Source organism: Myodes glareolus, chromosome 13 (assembly GCF_982192425.1).
Source record: "Myodes glareolus chromosome 13, mMyoGla1.1, whole genome shotgun sequence".
NCBI classification, from domain to species: domain Eukaryota; kingdom Metazoa; phylum Chordata; class Mammalia; order Rodentia; family Cricetidae; genus Myodes; species Myodes glareolus.
In genome coordinates this window covers 12,458,504-12,478,879 of record NC_142038.1, presented here as the reverse complement: position 1 = coordinate 12,478,879, position 20,376 = coordinate 12,458,504, and the positions used below count along the sequence as shown (strand labels likewise).

At 46.4% G+C, this 20,376-nt stretch overlaps 1 long non-coding RNA gene across 1 annotated transcript; it reads left to right on the top strand.

The window, feature by feature from the left end:
- The first annotated feature begins 1,813 nt into the window (after positions 1 to 1,813).
- Positions 1,814 to 5,394, top strand: LOC148119951 (uncharacterized). Its single transcript, XR_015734759.1, has 2 exons — positions 1,814 to 2,163; positions 4,077 to 5,394. It is a non-coding gene; the product is annotated as an uncharacterized LOC148119951 (long non-coding RNA).
- The last annotated feature ends 14,982 nt before the right edge of the window (positions 5,395 to 20,376 follow it).

The following is a 20,376-nucleotide window of genomic DNA, read 5'->3' as shown; positions in this document are numbered from 1 at the left end:
TTGGGTATGGACCTGCGGAGGCTGTCACTGCTCAGAGGCATGGGATGAGCCACCTGCAAGAGTCTTTATCAGCTGATTAAATACAGGTGCTTGTGGTCACTTGTGACACTGCTGTACATACTTAGACATCAGGGTTTGGAAATCACTCCCTAGTGACCTGCTTTCTTAGGGAAGTCCATCTACATATTCTAGACTAGAACAATACTAGGATAGGAAATACTTTAGACTCTGCAAGCCACAGACTGTGTTGCAAGACTAGCTCCACCCCTTAATGAAAACTGTCACAGAGGATATGTGAATGCACAAATGTATGCCAATAAAACTTTATTTATAAAAGCGAGCAGTCAGCCATATTTGAAGGCGGCTTTCTGTTGATTACCTTGGGCTTAGACCTATAATTTGTACTTTGGCGTCATGACTCAATTGACTGGATGAGGTAGGTGTAAAAACTTCAATCTGACTTCAGAAGTTCTAGATGTTAAGGCCAGACCTGTGTCTCATAGCTGGGTAACCCTGTTTATAAATGTTTGTTTACATTTAAAGGGGGCTATGCTATAGAGATAAATATTTTGCATTAGTATGGCTCTTGGTTTAGTGATATAAATTTAAGGTCAATTTTGTTATATGTGTATATTTTTGCTTTTGATGTTTGTGCGGCTCATTTAAAAATGTAATGTATAAATAAGAAATACAGGTTAATAGATAGTCATCTATAATAGTCAAGTTTGTCGTCATGTTAATTAGGTTTTCTAGATGTATAGAGATATATTTCAGTTAGTTATATAATATTCAAATCTTTCAGAGACCTTCAGAATATGGCATTTAAAATGTTTTAAGAACTTAGGACTTTCCATGACAGTGAGACACATCTGCTCCTGGCAGCATCAATTACTTCAAGAGGATGATGGACATCGAAGAAGCTCTTCATGGAGTTTGTTAGCCATTTGGGCAAGAAACTGCTCTTGCCTGAACTGCTTTACTGGACTTATAGGACCCACAAAAAATGACTGCTGAACTTGCCTAAAGGTGAGACCGTCCTTCAGGGTTCGTGTTTCATGAGTCTGTCAGACATTCTTCAGGACACACAAGAAAACAACTGATAGACTTTGCCATTACAAGGCAGAACAGAGATCTTCAGATTTCCTATTTCATGGAAAAGTCTGTTTGATACTATGGGCCTATAGGCTGAAGATGGATGCCCCAGTGTTACAGAAGAACTTTGGGTGGCTATCCAGGCAGCGAGATGTCGCTGTCAATTCTAGAGTTTTGGAAGTTGCTTACAATGTACTTCTTGTTAACTTAGGTAATATTATATCCTTCTGAGGTCTTTGATGGAGTTGAAGAATAGATAGTTATATTTATAGTTTTCCTTAGTTATGAGAAAAAATAAAGTAGATATAAATGTTGTAACTGTAATTCTTGCTTGATACCTGTTTTGTTATATGTAATCTTGTTATGTTAAGGTTAAAACTTTCCTTTTTATTTGGACAGAAAGGGGAGGTGATATATGTTGTGAACATGTTTTATTGCCATTGGTTGATAAAGAAGCTGCTTTCAGCCAATGGCTTAACGGAGTAAAACCAGGCTAAAAGAAATATAGAGAGAGAGTAGGCAGAGCCAGAGAGAAGTCATGTAGCTTCCTGCAAGAGACAGATGCACTGGAACCTTGCTGGTAAGCCACAGCCACGTGGCAATACACCAATTAATAGAAATGGGTTAATTTAAGATATAAGAGTTAGCCAGAAATACGCTTAAGCTATTGGCCAAACAGTATTGCAATTAATACAGATTTCTGTGTGGTTATTTCAGGAGTCTGGGCGGCCGGGAAATGAATGAACCAACTCCACCAACACGTCTGTGTCGGTTCCCGGTGATCTTCAAGTAGCAGAGGTTGTTAGGTGGGGCAGGCTTTCAAACGGCCAACCTGGCTGAGGAGGCGCCAGGCAGCTGCCCTGGAACTGGTGTTCTCATAGCTTTGCCCTTTGCCTTTGCATCGGGGTCCTCCAATCCTAGTGAGTTATGACCCTCGGTTCTGAACGGACAAACTGTACAGAGGAAGACATTAGGCCACGGAAGGAAGTGCTAACGTTGCTGGACCATCAGCACTATTCTGAGAAGGGATCTTCCTTCCCAAGTAACCAGGACAGGAGGCTTCCCACATCAGTAAGAATTATTCATTTGCTTTTCCCCCTCCCTGCCCATCCACATGCTCTGTATCAATGGAACAACTGATTAGACCCTTCTGGAAGAACCCCAGCCGGGCAAAGGTTCAGGGTTATCGGCAGAGCCTCAAGACCCGGGGCTTCCCAACAAGAAGGCAGAGGCTCTGTCATCTCCTCCCAGGGCCAAGTTAGGGCCCACGGGGAAGACAGAAAAAAGCTGCACCAGGAGCAGCCTCCTCTGCCTGGACCTGTTTGTTCTGCTACTCTTAGGAGAAGCAGCAGAGTGTCAGCTACCCAGGGAGCCAGCACGGTCCAGCCCCAGGGCCTGGACACAATGACCTCATCAGGCATTTCCAGCTTTTATGATCTGCCCACAAGGCCATCAGATGATGCAGGCTGACCTCTTGGGCAGTGGATGGTGATCTCATGCCCACTGGAATGAATGCCACTGCCATTCCCATGCTCTTGGCCAGACCGCAGGCTGCTAGGCCCAGACCAGGTCACAGAGCAGGGACCAGAGGGAGAAGAGGGGTCCGAATGCAGAGGACAAGTCAGATGATAAACTGAGGTGTCATCTAAGAGACTGAAAACTGGGAAGCAAGAGTGCTCGGGCCTAGACTACAAGAGGATGCTGGGCTTATATGTGTACATGTCAGTGGGATCTGTATCTGGCCTCCCAAGTGGGCACCCGTGGGACACCATCAGTACTTCTCAGTGTCCATTACCTTTCCTCAGTCTGGAGCTCTGACATAGTCTCTCTCTCCCCCATATACCTATCCCACACAGCCAGTGTCCCTCTGCACAAACATGGCATATGTATCTGGGGACATTTATCTAGCATTGATGTTAAACCGTGCACCAGTCACTTGATAATGGAAGGACCTTGGACAGGTTTCCTTTCTTACTGCTTGGACACTTTGCCTCCCGCCTAGACAAACTGTCCTTATCCTCCCCAACAAGCACCTAGCCCCAAGAATCAAGCCTCAAAACATCTTGCCTTGCTGCATGCTTCCTCCAAGAGTGACTGGTCCCTCTACTGCTTTAGATATTTGCAGGGAAGAAAAGCACCCTCAAGCTCTCTACCGCAACTTAAAACAAGACGCAATTGCATTCTAGAAGAAAGGGGAGGAGAGGAGGAAGAAAAGGAGGAGGGAGACCAGGGAGGGAGAGGGAAGAGGAGAGAGAAGATGAAGGAGAAGGAGGAAGAGGGGAGAGAAGCAGGAAGGGGCTGCAGGGGAGGAGAAAGAAAGGAGGAGGGAGAGGAAAGAGATTGAAGGGGAAAAGAAGGAAAAGAAAGTGGAAGGGAAAGGAGGAATAAAAAACTAATACCTATTGAGTATCAAACTGCCTGTGAGACCACTCCAACCTGAGAGGTGGGCACTATATAATTTTTGTTTGTTTGTTTGTGTTTATTTTAGAATTTCTGTTTGTATTCTGGAACTCACTCTGTAGACCAAGCTGGCCTCAAACTCAGAACTCCACCAGCCTCTGACTCCCAAGTGCTGGCAATGAAGGCGTGTGCCACCACCACCCAGCTGGCTATAATGAGCCCATGATTCAGAGAGGGCAATGTATCCAGGTTACACGCACTGAGTAACTTGTGCTTGTCCATGTGACTCCCTGCCTAGGAATGACAGCTAATGACATTGTTTGCCCTACTTTTTCACTCTGTATTATCCATATTAATTCTTCCTGTCACTCTGTTGGGGAAATTCAGAAAACACTTGTGGTGTTGTGGTGATTAAATAAAAATGGTCCCTATTGGCTCACTTGAATACGTAGTCACCAGGGAGTGGAAGGATTAGAAGGATTAAGAGACATGGCCTTGTTGGAGGAAGTGTGCCACTAGGGATGGGCTTTGAAGTTTCAAAAACCCACACCAGGCCCAATGTCTTTTTTTTCTGCTGCCTGCAGGATGCAGAACTCTAAGCTTCGTCAACACCATGTCTGCCTGCACGCCGTGCTCTCCGCAATGACGATAATGGACTCAACCTCTGAAACCGCAGGCAAGCCTCCAATTAAATGTTTGCTTTCCGAAGAGTTGCCTTGGTTATGGTGGTTCTTCACAGCAATAGAAATCAGACTAAGATGCTGCTGGAGTCAATCAACTTTAACAAGTATCAGGAATGGTACTGGGCTAAAGGCCGGTGGCCTGGTTTCTGGTCCAAGCATGACCAGCAGCAGAATGTGTAGATTTAGGTGAGATCATGGTATCTTTGTGGGACTCGGCTTCTATATCTGAACAAGGACGGGTGGTGAAAGTGCAGTCTAGTTCCCTTTGGACTTCAAGAATCTATAAGTCTAGGAGGCGGCCGCCCCTTCAAGTCCTGACTCGATAAGGCATGGCAATCTAACTACGCACCCACACATAAAACATTAGAGAGCAGAGGTCTGGCTGGGCCGTCCATTTAGCCAGCCCTTCCAGACAGCTCGAAGGGCAGCCCTCAGAGAAGCTTCGGGATGTAAAGGAAGCAGCTATGAAATTCCCAGGAGGACCAGATGCACTTAATCCAGGGCTGGTTATCGGGTCATTTCTGATTCATAGCTCTCGTCTGGTCTCAATTGTTAATAGCCTCTCCTCTTTCTGCTCCACTTCCCCGCTTCCCACTACTGTCCGCTCTTTGTTCCTCCGGGGAATTAAGATCACCAGATGTCACTCTTCGGCCCAGCCTCCCTTGGGTCTCTGGCCTCCTCATGCCAGGCTGGTACCTGAATCTCCCACCCACAAGCTGCTTCAATCAAGACAAGTACATTCTAGGACGCATCATTGAGTGGACAGGATACAAGTTTTATTGTCTCCTCTGAAGCCAGGTATTGGTGTACTGAGTGGAACTTGGAAGTTTTAGGTCACAGGCTGCCATTCCCGAGACTGTCACCAGCCCATTTCTTACTTGACTTTCACTGTAACGTAAAAACAAAAATTAAATTAGCTAACTATAACTAATGTGTGCAAAGCTTTTAAGGTTTGTTGGCCTTGGTGAGGGTAACGACAGGGGAGTGCTAAAGTGGGAGCTGGGAACCGCTGCCAGTGAGAGGCCCAGTAGCTTCGCCTCTTCAGAAAGCAACTTGATACCGGAATTAGTTCAAAACCAGGACTACGGCAGAGAAGAGGGCAGCAAGCAGCGTTCCTCCATGGGGGCTGCTGGGAGTTCCCGCTTAAGATCTGATCCTGACTTCCCTCAGTATGGTTACCTGGAAGTGTGAGCTAAATGAATAAAAAGTTCCAAAACAAGCAGCCTGTGGTTTTGGTTTGTTTGTTTTTGTTTCTTGTTTGATTTTTTTTTTTGCTAGAAAACTGAATATGGAGAAGAAACAGTCACAGACGGAAGCACGAAGCTAAAATGAATTCAGAAGACCGTCTTTGAAATTGAAAAGTATCGGCTACAAAGCAGATGCCCAAGAACAGGGGACGCAATAGGTAAACGCTGAATTTAATAAAGGAATACTCTATGCTCATTAAAATCTATGGTATGAATTTTAATGGCAAGAGAGATGGCTCACAATACTCTATTATCTGCAAGAATTAGGTTTCAGAATTTCTGTGTGGGCCACACCATGAAACCTATACAAATGTTGGAGTGTGGCTTATTAATGTTTTCAAAAAACCTAGGATATAAAGCAAAAATATGAACAGTGTTTAGTTCTGCATGGTGGGATAATATATGCTTCTTTTCTTTTTTGCACCTATTAAAATTTAGCTTTCTTAACCAAAGGGAAAAATACACATAAAATATGCACTTAAGAAAAAAGAACAAGGCACATATAATAAATCGTCCTGCCCCTGGCCTGATGAAAGAGCTAAGTTTGCATGTCTTTCTCAGGTATACTCAGTGGCATCATTCTGGTGACTTGAAGCTGGCTGTGGTTCATTTATATATACCCTAAAAACTGTCAGAAGCTCTAGACAGCCAAAGCAGAGCAAAAAGAGAACAGTACTAGAGGGATCATCATACCGATTTCAAGTTATCCTACCAAGCCTCAGCATGTGACGGACACAGAAACAGGCCCGTGATCACTGGAGCGAAACAGAGGACCCTGATACGAACAGCTATAGCATCTGATATTTGACAAAGTTGAGAAGCAAAAAACAAAACAACTGTGCCTTTGAGAGAAGACCACCTCTTTAACAGATGGTGCTGGGGAAGCTGAGTATCCACTGCAGCACGAATTCTGATTGGTCTTAATAATAAAAACCCGGAGTCAGATGTTAGGGGGTGAAGCATATCACCACAATCCATGTGTAGCAGGATAAAGCTAGATCCCTATCTCCCACCCTGTACAAAAGTCAAGTCCAAAAGGATTGAAGACGTTAAAGCAAACTCTACCACTCTGAAACCATTAGCAGACGAGGTAAGGGGAACTCTCCAAGACACAGGCACAGGTAAGGACTTCTGAACAGGCCCCAAACACTCATGAAGTAGTGCCAGCGACTGACCTGCTGTCGCGCAGGAACCTGTCACTGTGCGGCACCTGAGTGGGGAGACAGTCCTCAGGCCGAGAGAAAAGCCTTGCTCACTACACATCTGACAGGGGGTTGCTATCTAGAATATACAAAGAGCTAAAAAGAATTTCAAATAAATGAATGGATGAATGAAATGAGCAGAGGCTTCTGAAAAGATCAACTACAAGGGGCTAGAGTTCAACATCACTCGCCATTAGAGAAATACACATTAAAACTTTGCAGAGACTATCTCACCCCAGTCAGACGGCATTGATTAAGACAATTAGCAACCAGGGCTGGAGAGATGGCTCGGTGGTTAAGAAAACTGGTTCTGAACCAGCATCCACATGGTGGCACACAACCTTCTGTACTTCGAGTTCCAGGAGACCTGACTCCTACTTCTGAACTTGGGTACCAGGCTTGCACACAGTGCATAGAAATACAGGCAAACACTCAAACATACAAAATAAATGCATCTAAAAAAATTAAATTTTTTTAATTAAAAGAAAAGAAAACAACAAATACTGATAAGGATGTGGACAACCTGGAACCCCAAGATCCATAGCTCGCAGGGATATAAACTAGTGCAGTCACTATGGAAACCAGCATGGAGGCATCTCACTCCACTAAAGATAGGCCTGCCGTATGACCCTCCTGCATGCTCCCAGATCCTTGACCAAAGGACTCCGAGCCAACACATAAAGGGGATATCTGCATATCAGCCACGCCACTATGGCTGAGCTATGGGTTCCATAACTAACTTAGGTGTCCATCACAGAAGAATGAATAAAAACATAGTACATGTGCACAATGAAGTTTTTCAGCCACAAGGAAGAACAAAGTTGGGACATTTGAAGCAAAGCCACTATAGCTGGAAACAATCACGGCAAGCAAATTTCATCTCAGAAAGACAAACATCGCATGTTTTCTATCACTTGTGCATCTTCGACTTTATATAGACACAGAAAGTATGTACGGTGGCTGGAAAGGAGAGGAGAAGACCACTGGGAATGGGCAAGGGAAGAGCAAGACGGGTTTTATACGTTTATACTTGCATGGAGGTGTCCTTACAAAGCCCAGTGCCACATGCAATGAATAAATACCAATTTAAAATGTCAGTAAAACCAATGTGGTGGCATATCCCTACAATCCCAGCAATTGGGAAGTGGCAGAAGGCACCCATAAGTCTGAGGCCAACCTGGTCTATCTAGTGAGTTCTAGGCTAGACAGAGCTACACAGAGAGACACTGTTTACAAAAACAACAACAACAAAACAAGGAGCTGTAATGAGGCTAAGAGCAGCTTATAACTTCAGTTCCAGGGGCTCCGGCACCTATAGCCTCTGAGCAAAACAGTGCTCACGTGCACGCATGTGCACATAAACTCAAATGCACATGCAAACACAATTAAAATATTTTTAAATCTTAAAAAAAGGAACATACATACACACCTGCTTATAATGCACTAAAAACAATAAATTGGACAAGGCAAGCCTCAGTCAACTCTGCCTGCCCAAGAACCAGTGATTAGACATTTAGTAGGTCATGGTTGCTTGAGCCTTAGACAACTCCACGGCTCCCTGTCACCTTGTAACCTTTGGAGCCTCCAAGCAGCTGTAGGCCTAGTGCCTGCACACTCCACTCACCTCTGGAAATGACCTTCAGTCCCTCTACCTGTGTCCCAGTATAGCCAGCACCGGCAGAGATGTGAAACACTGGGAACTCTGCGTGGGCTCAGCTCCTCGGATCCAGCAAGGATGTTGCAGGAGATGCTGGCATTCTCTCAAGTGTGCACAGCGAAAGACATCTCTGGCCCCTTGGAAGATAAGCGCACAGGATGTCGACTATTCTCTTTAGATAGGGCCTGGTTTAAGGGGGACAAAAAAGACGCACTCTTCCCTTCCAGACCGAAAAGGGACTCACACAAATCGTTAATGTTTTCTCCCATCTTTTCTCCACCCTTCTGTGAGAGAGATGCCTACAACTTGCCTACAACTACTAAAGCCTTCTATCACAAAAGACCCACTCTACATGCACATCTGCTATAATTTAAATGATCTGGAAGCATCAACCTGCTTAATGCTCTTTTGCCATTGAATAACCAGTCTAGCCTAGCCTGGCCCCGAGCAAGGGCACACTTTTTCATTCAAGGCCGCCCAAGCAAATCTTGGCAGCTCAGGTTCCCAGGCACGTTCTTTGTGCTCAATCCAAGGGGGTGGGTACAGAGGATCTCTTCTGATGTCAGGCACTCGCCTGGGGCAGCCATTCAGTAGACAACTGTAGTCTTGGTTATTCTGTGACATGCCACAGAATAGAGGGGACTTTGGAACACGCATTTTCCCAGTGTTAAAAAGAAAGTAGGACCTCAAAGTAAGCCTAGCCCTTCATCCATCCAGGTATGCCCGGCTTTCTTGCCTCAGCCTTCCCTGAGGCGTAAATGCTGCTGCAATAGGGGGATCAGCCCTCTTCCAGCAGCTATCTCCTGGCTGTTAGGGAGGGACCCTCACCTCCCATTTGAAAGGCAGTTGTCTTTTACTCCTCAGCACCGACAGAAGAGAGCAATCACATCAATAACGTGCGTAAAAAATCAAAACCCTAGTTGGCTCTGCCATGCATGGCATGTTCCAGAAGCGGCAGATTTGTTCCTCTAATTTGCTTTGGCTGCAATTAATATTAAAACGAGGTGGCAGAGAGTAGGGACAGAGCCTGGTTGCAATGCTATGTCACAGCAGAAAACTGAGAGCAGTCAGCAACTGGAACTGAGCCTTGTGACTATGAATGGCTGACTTGGGAGCTATTGATAGCCTAGAAGCTTCCCCATAAAACCATCCGACCCTCTCACCCCAGACAGGGCATTTTAGGGCTGTTATCTCTATGATAGAATACTGTGACCAAAGCAGCTTGGGGAGGAAAGGATTTGTTCGGCTTACACTTCCACAGCACTGTTCATCACTGAAGGAAGTCAGGACAGGAACTCACACAGGGCAGGAACCGGGAGGCAGGAGCTGATGCAGAGGCCATGGAGGGGTGATGCTCACTGGCTTGCCTAGCCTGCTTTCTTACAGAACCCAGGACCACCAGCCCAGAGATGGCGACACCCGCAATGTGAGCACTCCCCCCATCAATCATTAATTTAAAAAGGGCCCTACAGGCTTGCCTGGAGCCCAGTTTTATAGAGGCATTTTCTCAATTGCAGTTTGCTCCTCTCTGATGACTGTAGCTTGTGTCAAACTGACGTAAAACTAGCCAGCACAGCCATCGCCCCACCCAGACTGATTCTCAAAGGCTCCATGCTGTCCCTTAGCCAAGCACAGAGGAAAAACCACAGGCCACAGGGGAGTTCAGCCCAGCACAGTCACAGCACCCCTCCATCCGGGGTCCCCGAGGCAAGATGGGCATATTCTAGGGCTTGATCCTTCTCTCCACAGCTCAAGAAGACAGGAACACCAGCACAGAAGCAGCAATGGGGCAGGGGAGATGTCATTTTGTGACAAGCTGCTAAACGTTATTCTACAAAAGAAAATTATCTTCATACTTTTAGCACAACTTCTCTATCATGCCTCCCCACCCCATGACCAGCCCTATCCTAAAAGTCTCTAGAGGCTCTGCCAAGAGTTCCCTTCATCAGCATAAATTCAGGTAATGTTGGAAGAGGCTCACTATGAATAACGAAGCATACTTGTATCACTCAGGAAATTCCAAGAGTTTTAGAAATCTCTGTGCCAGGAAACTGGGCAAAGATTAAATGTATCTTTGATTCCAAGCCAACTTACTTACTGGTTCCCCTGGAGGCCCCTCCTTAATAAGTTATGGGCACATGAGTCTTCCTGCCAGTCATCCGCTATCAGACAAACCCACCTAGGACTGAGACTAAATGAAACCACGCTAACAGCAGCCTAAAGGCTGCCCAGGAGTGCCTGTTCATTCGGTCTTTCAGAGATGGGTCAAGTTTTCAAGCAGCATGCTAGGCTCCACGCATGCATTGGGAACCAGTCGGATACACTCCCTGCTCTCAGAGGACTTTGACTCCAGCTAGGAAGACTGGCACACATACATTGCTGCTGTTCTGTGTGCTGGGTTACCAGATCATAGTGTGCTGGTAAGCCGCACTCACGGCGAGGGAAAGCCATGGCAGGCTTTGCGGGGGACCAGGGATGAGACTTGAGATTAGAACGTTGCTCTTTCTTTTTCTTTATTAGTGTATGGGAGAGAGACAGAGACAGACAGAAAGACAGAGATAGGCAGAGGCAGACAGTGTGTGTGTGTGTGTGTGTGTGTGTGTGTGCACTTGTGCCATTGCATTTGCAAGGAGACACGAGAACAACTTTCAGGAGCTGCTTCTCTCCTTCCACCTTTACATGGCTCCTCAGGCTCCAATCCAGTTTGTCAGGATTGCACAGTCGGCACCTTTACCTTCCGAGCCTTCCTGTCTGTGCCATAGTTTCGCGTTTCAAGGGGAGCCCTTGGGCTGGGAGGACAGCTGTGCCAGCTGCCATGGTCTGGATATGAAAGCTTCCCAAAAGATGTATGGGCTGAAGGCTTAGTCCTCAGCTGATGAATCCAGAGCTAGACGCAGAGAGGTGTTTGAACAGAGAGGTCACTTTCTTCCACAATGGATCCCTTGACAGGTTCCCAATCCAATGGCAGTGTTGGGAGGTGATAGAAACAAAGAGGTGGGGCCTGGTTAGAGGAAGCAGATCTTTAGAGGTATATCCTGGAAGGTATGCCTTTGGATGATAGCTCTTTCCTGTCTCATTCCTATTTCTGGCCAGCATGAGGTGAACAGATTTCCTCTGACATGTATTTCTACCATGATAACTCTGCCTTGCCATGAGACCTAAAAGCAATGGGTTCAAATGACCATGCACTGAAATCCATGGGTAATAAATAAATCCTGCCTCCCTGACATCTTTTCAGTTAGGCATTGTCATGGTGATGAAAACTAACCAATAAGTGAGGCAGGGCTACACAGAGTCACTTAAAAGGCTCTTACAGTGGCTTAGGGTCCCAAAGATGGCTGGGATGATTCTAGTGGTCGTGTTAGACAGAGATGAGAAGGAAGAAAAGAACTATGGAGTCAATCACTAAATCAGGAGACAAGAGCCCTTCATAAGGTTCCAGAGATGTGTCTCAGTGATAGGGTGTAAAGCCCTGGATTTGATTCTCAGCATCAAAATAAAAGCCCTTCATGTAGAAGACGAGCAAACAGCACAGTAGATACAACCACAGCCCAGGGCACCTTCAAGGGCAACTGGAGGTCAGAAGTGATTCTAGTGAACCAAAGTTGGAGTTCAGGATGGCTGCATGGAGGAGGAGATTTGCACACCTTTAAGGGACAGAAAGCACTTGGTTCAGCCTAAGATTTGCCCATACTCAAATCAGAGCCTTGGGGTTAGGGTCTGGGTAGGTGGAGGAGCAGGACCTGGGTGATGTGAGGTTGAAGACAGCTAAGAGTTTCCCCCCACAAGACGCCTCTGGGGAGAAGAGAGTCCTGACTACACAATAAAGCTGGCCTAGATCACACACACACACACACACACACACACACACACTACACACACACGGGGGGGGGGACCCAAGCAGGATGGAGAAGACCACCTGAAACTCTCCAAGTGTGTATGACCTGTGACCTCTCTTCTTGAAAGGTGGATTGATCCCAGCAGGCCACCTCTAGGGAGCATGTGGTTTCTATGCAGGAACAGAGGACTGCAGTGGGAAGCTGTTGGTATCAGGGACTAACAAGACAGGTGCCTGCTGAGTTCCTCTCAGACCCAGGGAACCTGACAAGTGGGTTTCACCTTTCCCCAGATCTCAGCATTCCAAAGTCACAGAAGGAGGAGAAGACGAAACCAAATCTGTCCTTGCAAATGGAGCAAGAAGCCAAGGCCTGGACAATGCCTGCTTCTGCAGGGGTGAAGCCCTCTCAGGAACCACAGAGTGTTGTGGAAATATATTTTAACTAGGCAAAGATGCATTACATTTGTTTATGCTGTGAATATTATTTTAACTGTGTAAAGGTGTGTTACATTTGTTTATGCTGTATTTGTTTAATTATGAAAAGATGTGTTGCTGTTTCACCTTGCCTGCCTAAGGCACCTAATTTGTCTAATAAAGAGCTGAACAGCCAATAGCTAGGCAGAGAAAAACTTGCTCAGTTTGTGGTTGGACTTCAGGGAATTCAGCTCCAGGAAGACACACTGAGTATTTCTTTCAGGTCAGGCCTGGCTCAGGGATGCATGCTCTGTGGGCATCCATATGTTTAGAGTTTGTGGAGACAGACATGGAAGACAGACGTGGGGCCTCACTTCTTCGTTCTGCTCATAGCATCCCTACATGGCAGCTGTTAAAATTCCGTTGTACAGGTGAGAAAAACGCTGAGCTCTATCAGAGAAATAATCTGTCTGAGATCTCAGTCATGGCGGTGCCAGGGCTGTACCCACAATCCAACTCCTAGAACCTTCTCTTTCTCCTCCCTCCCTCCCTCCCTCCCTCCCTCCCTCCCTCCCTCCCTCCCTTCCTCCCTCCCTTCCTCCAATGACCTAGTCCCTACCTTTAAAGTTTTTGGTCTCACCAGAGAGAGGAAATAACAGTGTAAAACAGTGACTAACATGGACAGTGGCAAAGCTACACTCAGGATGAGTTGAAGGAAAGAGCTAACTCTGCGTCTGGAACCCCGCGTTTATCAACACATTTCCTTCTATTACATCTAGTCAGAAATGATAAATAGTATCTCTCTCTATCAACACCACCCAATGAAAGAGCTCATAAATAAATACAGCCATGTGCCATTTCATGGTGTGATAGATTGTTAGAAATGAGTTAGGCTATCCCATCCTTGGTCATTGATTCAGCATCAAAAGGCTAACCTAGACACCTCTGGATGTGAATTGCCAGTCACTCCTCACGGCCTCTTGACACAAACACGAACTACAGCAAGCAGAAGATGTAGGAGGATGCTGCCTGTGCCCCTTGGCATGCTGTTTCCTGGGACTGTTCTTGTTGTTTTAGGGTTGTTTGTTTTTGTTCTGTGAGAAGGAAACACTCTGAAATAAGCATCCATGTATAATGTGGTAAAGGATTAGCCTGCTAGCACTGCTACTGGTCACGTTATCTAGTATCATATATACTATATATGCAATTGTGTGTGCTCTTCTCTGTGGCTGGCCATTCAGTACATCTGCTGGCATGAATATTACTGTGTTAGCACTATTCCTTGTGCTGTGATATCACAGTAGAGACGATGTCACCAACCTTCCTTCTACTCTTACAGGACCACTGCTGAGCATGCAGTTTGTCATTGACTGGAACATCATTATGTACATCACACACACACACACACACACACACACACACACACACACGTGTGCGCATGCGCACAAATGGCACTGGTATTGCTATAAAGTTGGGAGTGGGGCATACCTGTATTCTAAGCTACTTAGGAAGTTGCAAGGATAATGTGTTCGTTCAAGACAAGGAGTTCAAGAGCAGCCTGGACAACATAGAACACATCTCGAAACACAAAACAGGGGTGTGATGATGCATACCTGCCATTCCAGCACTCAGGAGACTGGGGCAAGAGGTTTGTCTCAAGTCTAAGGCCAACCTGGGCTACACATCAATATCTTGTCTCCAAACAAAGTAAAAGCCTCAACGAGCCACTGTAACATCATTATTTTTAATTGAATTTCATTTTTTTTGGATGCTGCCTAAAAACCTGAGCTCTTGCCTCCTGCAAGAGAGAGAGAGAGAGATTAATACCAGGATAGTCCTCCGTTGCCTTGGAAACGTCTGCAGGACCATCCTCCCTTCCATCAACCATACGTCTCCAACCTCACAAGCATCCTCACAGTCCTCCCTCAGTCTGCCCTCCCTCCTCCTTTTGCTTACCATGGGTGGCCCTGTTATGGCTGCCCATTTTCACACATCCTCAACCACCCCTTGTCCCTTGCCTCTTCAGAAAGCATCTCTTATGCTTTGTCCTCTCTCCTCTCGCTCCTTTCCCCACCACTCTGCCTCTTCCTCTCCTCTTCTTCCCTGCTTTTCACTGTCTTTGTCTCCTGGGTTCCAAGCCTCCTGCAGCGTCAAGTCTAGGTTGATAAGCTAGGTGCTGGGCCACTTATGCACTTCCTCTGGGGCATCCGTTCTCAACCTGTGGGCCGCGACCCCTTGAGGTCACATATCTGAAATCTTGAATATCAGATATTTATATTAGATTCATCACAGTAGCAAAATTATAGTTAGGAAGTAGCCGTGAAAAAAGTTTATCACTGGGAAGGGGTCACCACAACATGAGGAACTGTGTGTTAGTAGTAAAGGGTCTCAGCATTAGGAAGATTGAGAACCCCTGCTCTAGGGAAAGACACAGGTGGAGTCTTGAAAATAAATTAGGATAAAGAGCCAGAGCTGTCAGCATGGGGGCCTTGGGTCGTGCAAATGCTACCTTTAGCATCATAAGCATCTGTTGCAGCTTCTGCAGGGGGGGGAGGGGGTGTCAGCTGTCTTGTCACCTGACACCTTCTGAGAAGTGCCACAGTTGGGGGACCATGAAACACAGCCTGCTTCCCTTTCTCTCACAGGGTAAAATATACAAACCATTTCCTCCCGAGTAAGCTGATTTCTGTGACTAAAAGATGAAGTTGTTTCCATCAATGAGCTGAATGATTTCTATTTGAGAACACATTTCCCCATGAGACTGAATCAAGTCATTCTCACTGGGGATGAAAACTGGCAGCCCAGAATCATTTTTAATCATCCTGAAATGGGCTCTCATGCAAAAAAGAAAAAGAAAAAAAAAAGTGTGCTAACTAGTATCTGGGGCCCCATGGACTTTGTTTCGCTCTTGCCTCCTCTCCCGGTGACCACCAGTGGCACCCTAGGCAAGGGCTCTCTAAAGCTTTGCCTAAAATGAGGGTTGAGAACATTCCCTCGTGAATCCATGTGAGGTAAATCCAGGAAGCACGCGACATCGGTGTAGCCAGTGAAATCATTAATTTCATATGTCTGTTTGGCTGGACCATGGAGCCTAGGTATTTGTCAAACATTGAGTGCCTCTGTGAAGAGGCTTTGGGATTTCAGTCAGGTCAGTCTGAGTAGAGCATTTTGTCCTACTTCATGTAAGTGGGCCTCACCCGGTCAGTCAAAGCTGGACAGAACAAAAGAATCCAGCAACAGAGGGCTCTCCCTCAAACAGCTTTTGAAAGTCACCTGTAACATCAGTTCTTCCTAATTCTAGAGTTGGTTAAGTATCAGTGAACTTCCCACTGAGTTTGGGCTTGCCAACCTCCATGATGACCTGAGCCACTTCCTTGCAAAATCCATCCCTGTCTATAAATGCCCTCCCTATTGATTCTGATTCAACATCTATTTCATAGCAAATATCTAACAAGATTGTGGATCTTTTTTTTAGAATATTTATTGATTCATTTATTTAATTTCATTTTACATTTCAACCACAGTCTTCTGTCCCAGCCCTCCTCCCTCCTCCTCACCTCCCTTCCACCTCCCCCTCCCCACATCCACTACACATTTTATTATTTTTCCAGTTCTAGTCCTGAAAATATCCTGAATGCCCTAGGTCTTCCAGAGAATTTGCAATAGAAATTAAAAACAAATGGCATTTCGTGAGGTTTGGCCATAAATTATAACACGTTTTGGAGGCCCACTATAAAAATATTTATTTTATGTGCACAGACATTTTATCTGTATGTATGTCTGTGTACCAAGGACAAGCCTTGTGCTTGAGGAGTTCTGAAGAAGACATCTTATTTCCTGAGACTGGAGTTATAAATGGTTGTGAACCATCATGTGAGAGTTGATAAGTGAAACTGAATCCCTTGGAAAGGTAGCCATTGCTCTTAATTTCTGAGTCTTCTGTTTAAAAATGGCAGCCCTAATATATTTGAGAAGGTCCACAAGTAGTGATAGAAATATTGCCAATAATTCCTAGGATGAGAGCCACTAGATGCAGAAGAGGGTTTAGATGTGCAGGGAAATGCTGATTTCTGAATGTCTATTCTTTTTTATTTTTATTTTTATTTTCCTTATTTATTGATTTAAAGAATTTCCACTTCCTGCCCTCCTCCCAATACCCTCCCGCTCCTCCCACTCCCTCTAAGGTTGTGGATCTTGAAATCATCATTGTCACCATCTTTTCTATAGTGATGGCCAAGGAAGAAGAAGAAGGGCCTGGTTGGAAGAGATGAAGCCTCACATTCCATGAGACAGACCCGGCCTCCTCGCCTGTGGCCCCCAGGAGAGATGGGATGCTTCAGCCTTCAGAGGTGAAGTCAACACAAAGGACCAATTTGCAGGAAGCTACTCTCCTTCTGTACCCAGAATGAAACACCAACATCCCAGCCCTGAGCCAAGGTCCCCAGGCTGAACTCTCCCCTTCCCGGTGCAAGCATTCCCTCCAGGACACTTTCCCTATGTGATTAGTAAGACCAATGAGCCTCTCTGCCTGAACTAGCATCCTGACTGTCTAGCTATCTTCTTTTTACTCTGCATACCCCTGGGTCCATCACAGCTCCACTATAGGCCACCCCACTCTGGGAAATCTATTTAGGAGGCCCATCCTTGGGCTCTCCACCTCAACAAACTCTAGAACTTATTATGCCCGGATGGACTTTTAAGATTTGTATGAAATGTCTATCGGAAGAGCTACATAGAAGGCCAGGGCCTGTATCTACCTCATTCTCTTCCCTCAGAGCTCAGGACAGCTTCGAGTGGAGTGCATGGTACATACTCAACATTTAATAGAGAATAGCAAGATCTTTTCCACCTCAGTCAGTTTCAAGACTTTGTGTGCAAGAAAGGTTCAAATAGCCATTGGCAACTAGCTAGAGCGAAAGGACCTCACAGTGAACTTCAGGGGCCCCTTGGAAACCACAAGTTCCTAGGCTGCTGGCTGCTAGCCCTCTGCCATGGATGGTCTTTAGCTCCAGAATCTTTAGATGTGCTAGAGAATTCCCTTCCCACCTGCTTGCCCACATTTGCAGATAGGATTGGAATGGGTTCTTAGACTGAGCCTAAAAGCAGAATATGAGGCAAGGATTCAGCATGCTTAATTGATGGGAGAGTGCACACAGGAACAGGAGGTACGGGGCAACCTTGGTAGGAGCTCTGTGGCTTAGCCCAGGGGCAGTCTCAGCTTGATCCTTGGGGAGCTTCAGACTGCAAACTTCTTGTCACCATGAGTGGCAAGGCAACCAACCACCTTCCTTGAAACTGAGGCACCTCAGTGTGGAACAAGCATCATTGGGGATCCAGCCTTTCAATTACAGTAAATTAGGTCTTTGAGTTGTCCCTTAACAGGAAGGAGCCTAGGCCAGTTGATGCTGGTCCATCAAGGGCTGGACTCTAGGGAAGGTGAATACACACCAGCCCAGAAAAGGAATTTGGAAGGCAAGGGGCATCATCCACGGGACAGGCAAAAGCCAGCGAAGCATCTCTTTGTTGCAGCCCACAGGGCCTGGAGGCCCTGGTGGCTGTATACCTACCCCTGCTAGAGCCCCCTAAAGAAGGCCTCTGCTCAAGCCAGCCTGTTTTGAATAGCACCTGATTGACTCCCTCCAGACTCTGTTGGCTTGCTGCTTGTTTGTGACTCAATTAAATTAACAAACTGCTTTCCCTGCCCAGACTCTTTCTGCTGCCTGGATTTTAGCATATGTCAGTTAGGGTGGCCCAACTTCTCCAGATGGCTGTGAGCATGCTCCACAGACCTAATGCCAGCTCGTGGTCGGGGAGTCCCAAAGACTCAGACATGGAAGCATGAGCATGCAGGGGAGAGGAGAAAACTGGATTAAGCAGGGGAAGAAAAGAGAGAAGAAATCAGACGGGAATGGGGGCGTGAGGGCAAAATGTTCTTCCCCCTAGGGACACCAGCAGCAGCTAAGGAGTCCATCTTCCTGTAGAGAAGCTCTCAACTCCAGAAGATTGGTAGGGACATCTAATAGCCTCAAGTTTATTTGGAACCTGAGGTTGAGAGTGTGATTCTCAAAGTATATTCCCTGGAACACAATAAGAAATCCAGGCTTGGTCTCACCGCGGACCCACAGGCTCTAGCTCCCCAATGGGCACAGCCATCTGTATTGTTTGTTTAATGTATAAGAATGTTTCGCTCCCATGTATGTCTGTGTACCATGTGCATGCCTGGTACCCCAGGAGGCCAGAAGAGGGCATCAGATGTCCAAAGACTGGAATTACAGCAGTCATGAGCTACCACGTGGGAGCTAGGTATCCAACCTGGGTCCACTTAGTGCTCTTAACCACTGAGCCATTTGTCCAATCCCAGTAATCTGTTTTAAGCAGATCTGATGCTCACTCAAGTGTGAGAACCTCTCCTGGGCATTCAGCCTTCCTTCTGGGACCTCACGGAGTTGACTGTTCCCTGGGTCAACTACAGGATGTTGTCAAGCCCCAAAAATGAAACCGGCAACCAGGCTTCAAGACTCCAAGGATTCTTCAGTTGGCCTATGATGACTCAAAATGACAGGCCTTAAGTTCCCATTGTGGGAGGCCAGAATGGAGAGGAGACACTTAAGGGAGGGGTAGCCTGACCCCAGCTACAGAAGGAAATGCAAATATGGGGATTAAATGGTGTCAGGTCCAGGACCAAAAGAAGGAGAGAAGAGGGGAGGAAAAAGAGAAGGAACATGGGGAGGAGAATCAAGAACAAGCCTGAAGAACAGGTAGTCAGTCTGAGGGTGTCCAGACAACCATCATCATTGTCCAGCAGGAACGTTACTCTTCTGGATTCTGAAACAAGATGATAGGCCTCTGGTGAGAAACCTGGGGACAGCTGAACAGGTATGAGAATCAAGCTTTTTCCATGTATCTGGCATTGGGGGAGGATGGCCAGGTCTTTGGTTGGGTAGATAACAGAGAAAGTTCTACCCGTGTCACTGAAAACACATGCCCTGCCTAGACCAGGCAGCACCCACCAGAGTCTAACCTGTAACTATGCCGATTGGTGTGGCTCCCGCTGTCACACTGGCTGCTATTCAAAGGGAAACCCTATGTCTACATGGAGGGATAGCATGGCAGGTCCTGCAAGAGAAACTCTAAGAAGTATTCAATGGTGACCCATCAGGGCTGGTAGAAGGATAGAGGGACTGCCATAATGTTAGGCACCCTGCATGAAGCATTCAATAAGCCCCTGCCTTCAGCACTATAACATATCTAACTTCTGGACTTGTCAGACCGTGCAGCTGAGGCCTGCCCCCACCCCCAAATTAAACAATCTTTGCAGAGGCTTCAGCTCGGAGGTAGAGGATGAGAGACAAGGCAGATGTGGTAACCAGCTCTTCCACTCACAGCTGTGTAGACATGGTAGCTAAAGTGAGGGGGTAGCTCAAGTGAACTGTCTCCTGTTCATCAGCACATTTTTGCTTTGACTTTGAGAGCCAGCTTCAGCTCTCCTCACTGTGTGCCTCCTCCAGATGTTTCTAAACACCATTATACTAACTTCTCCATGAAAACGACAACCCAGTAAAGACACGCCAAGGGCATGGCTAACTTTCCTCTTGAAACCTCCAAGCTCCAGCTCTGCCTTCTTGTTGCTATGTCTGGACATCTGCGTATCAGCCTCCTTCAGCTGTAAAGCCTTGAGTTTAAGGACCCCAGCTGTGATAGTTTGAGTGTAACTGGCTCCCATAAGCTCATTGGGAGCGGCAGTATTGGGAGGAGTGACTTTGTTGGAGTAGGTGGGACTCTGTTGGAGGAAGCGTGTCACTGCGGAGGTGGGCTTTGAGGTCCACCTCATATATGCTCAAGC